The sequence below is a fragment of the Vombatus ursinus genome, unplaced genomic scaffold, assembly GCF_900497805.2.
Source record: "Vombatus ursinus unplaced genomic scaffold, bare-nosed wombat genome assembly UNPS02014774.1, whole genome shotgun sequence".
NCBI lineage: Eukaryota > Metazoa > Chordata > Mammalia > Diprotodontia > Vombatidae > Vombatus > Vombatus ursinus.
Window position 1 is genome coordinate 10150666 of NW_020954552.1, and position 2759 is coordinate 10153424.

The window sequence follows — 2759 nt, forward strand, 5'->3', positions numbered from 1 at the left end:
ACTACTGAATGAACAAATACAGTTGAAACATCAGACTTACCTAAGAGGTATTTAAGAAGCAAAGCATTTTAGTTTTGTGGACAATTTGTCTACTGTCTATAGAATATAAAATATAACCCATTGTCTTAACTTTGTACGAGGAAAACAATTTCTGATGTTGTTATCATATACTTAAAAGTCAAGCTTTTAAAGAGATACTCACCCATTTCACATTGGTTAAGAAAGTTTGCTCTCTACATTTGCCTTGTATTTTAGGAAAAATTATAGGGATGTTCACTATTACAGTTACGCTTTGTTTATCTCCTCTGTAACAGTTACTCTTCATAAACCAAACTTTTTCCTGCTTATGTGTCCAACTTGTGTAATGCTTCTTTGGAAGAATTCCTTGCTAGCACAAATTTAGCCCTATTTGATGTGATCTAGATCAGTGGCCCCAAGTGTATGCACTGTTGCCAGCCAAATCTTTGTTCCTCTTTAGAAAGGTATGTTCATAAGCTCACATATTCTTCAGTAATAAAGAGCCAGAGTATGACTGGGAGAAGGCAAGCAAGATGTAGACTTCCAGAAGCAGCTTCAGATTTTTGATCTGCATTACCTCTAAGACATTTAAATAGATAATATCTCTGTCTCTCTTTGTGTCTCTCTGTCTCTGTCTCTGTCTTTGTCTCTGTCTTTGTCTGTGTGTGTGTGTGTGTGTGTGTGTGTGTGTGTGTGTATCTCTGTCTCTGTCTCCGTCCTGCCAATTTATCAGTAAGGTTTATTTTCTGCAAAATTCAGCTGCCTCCACCCCCTCTTTGCCACATCTACCATCTCTGCCTCCATGACCACCTCATCCTCCTCTCAGTTGTGACAGAACTACCACCAGTACCTAAGGCTGCCATCAATCAGCAGATCAACCTGGGGCTCTATGCCTCCTATGTCTACCTGTCCATGTCTTACTACTTCGATCGAGATGATATGGCATTGAAGAACTTTGCCAAGTATTTTTCTACACCAGTCCCATGAGGAAAGGGAGCATGCCGAGAAGCTGATGAAACTCCAAAACCAGTGAGGCAGTCAGATCTTCCTGCAAGACATCAAGAAACCAGACCGAGATGACTGGGAGAGTGGGCTAAATGCAATGGATTGTGCTCTGCACTTGGAAAAAAAATGTCCATCAATCATTGCTGGAATAGCACAAGTTGACAACTGACAAGAATGACCCCCATTTCTGTGATTTCATTGAAACCCACTACCTGGACGAACAGATAAAGTCCATCAAACAATTGGGTGATGATGTAACCAACCTGCCCAAATTGGGGGCCCTTGATTCTGGCATCTTTTTGACAAGCACACCCTTGGAGACAATGACAAGGAGAGCTAAGCCACACCTGACTTCCTGTACACTTGGGAACTGTGGAAGTGACTCCTACTGTCTTTCAGTGCATGCATATTTTGGTTATCTGCCCTTTCATAATGTGTACCAAAAACTACCACCATTTACATCCCAATAAAGAGATTTGGTACTGATGAAAAAAAAATGTTATGACCATAGATTGATGTCAGTCTTGATGGAGGTCTCTAATAGTGGCCAGAGCTTCTTTTCTTGAACCCTATCTTTGTAACATTTATTGACTTGGATAAATGCATAAATGTCATATCCCTCAAATTTAGAGATGGAATAATATTTGAAGGGATAGCAAATGTTAGATAACAGAAATAGGCTAAAAATTGATCTCAACACAACAATGGATTGAATCTAATGAAATACAATTAAATAGATATTAACATAAGGTCCCAATACTTTTGTAATAATTTTAAAGTGCTTAATATAGTGCCTGGCACGCCGTAAGTGATATAAAAATGTTAGCTATTATTTTTCTTTCACTTTTATTTAGTATTTTATTTTCACCAATTACATATAAAATCAAATTTCAACATTCATTTTTAAACTTTGAGTTCCAATTTTTCTTCTTTCCTCCCTCCCCATCACCCTCATTGAGAAGGCAAGCAATTTGATGCAGGTTATACATGTGTAAGTCATGCAAAACATCTCTGTATTAGTCATGTGGCAAAAGAAAACATAGACCAAAAAAAAAGCTCAAGAAAAATCAAGATAAAAAAGTCTGATTCAATTGGTATTCAGATACCATCAGTGGTTTCTCTGGGGATGGATAGCATTTTTCATCATAAGTCCTTCAGACTTGTCTTGGATCATTGTATTGCTGAAACTAGCTAAGTCATTCACAGCTTATCACATTGCTGTTATTTTGTACATAATACATTTCACTTTGTATCTGCTCATGTAAGTCTTTCCAGGTTTTTCTGAGAACATCCTGCTCATCATTTTTTTAATAGCACATTAGTATTTCATCACAATTACATAGCACAATTTGTTCAGCCACTCCCCAATTGATGGGCATCCCCTCAATTTCCAATTATTTGCCACCAGAAAAGAGCAGCTGTAAACATTTTTGTACATGTGTTTCCTTTTCTTTCTTTTTTTTTAAATCTCTTTTGGGAGGTAGACCTAATAGTGGTATTGCTAAATCAGATGTTTTATAGCCCTTTGGGCATAGTTCCAAATTGTGCTACAGAAGGGTTGAATCAATTCACAACTCTACCAATAGTGCATTAATGTCTCATTTTTCCCACATCCCCTCCAACATTTGCCATTCTCCTTATATGTCCTGTTAGCCAATGTGATAGATCTGTGGTAGTAAATCATAATTGTTTTAATTTGTATTTCTCCAATCAATAATGATTTAAAACATTTTTAA

General features: G+C 37.1%; 1 pseudogene; it reads left to right on the forward strand.

The window, feature by feature from the left end:
- The first annotated feature begins 820 nt into the window (after window positions 1-820).
- On the forward strand, window positions 821-1363 carry LOC114044587 (annotated as a pseudogene).
- The last annotated feature ends 1396 nt before the right edge of the window (window positions 1364-2759 follow it).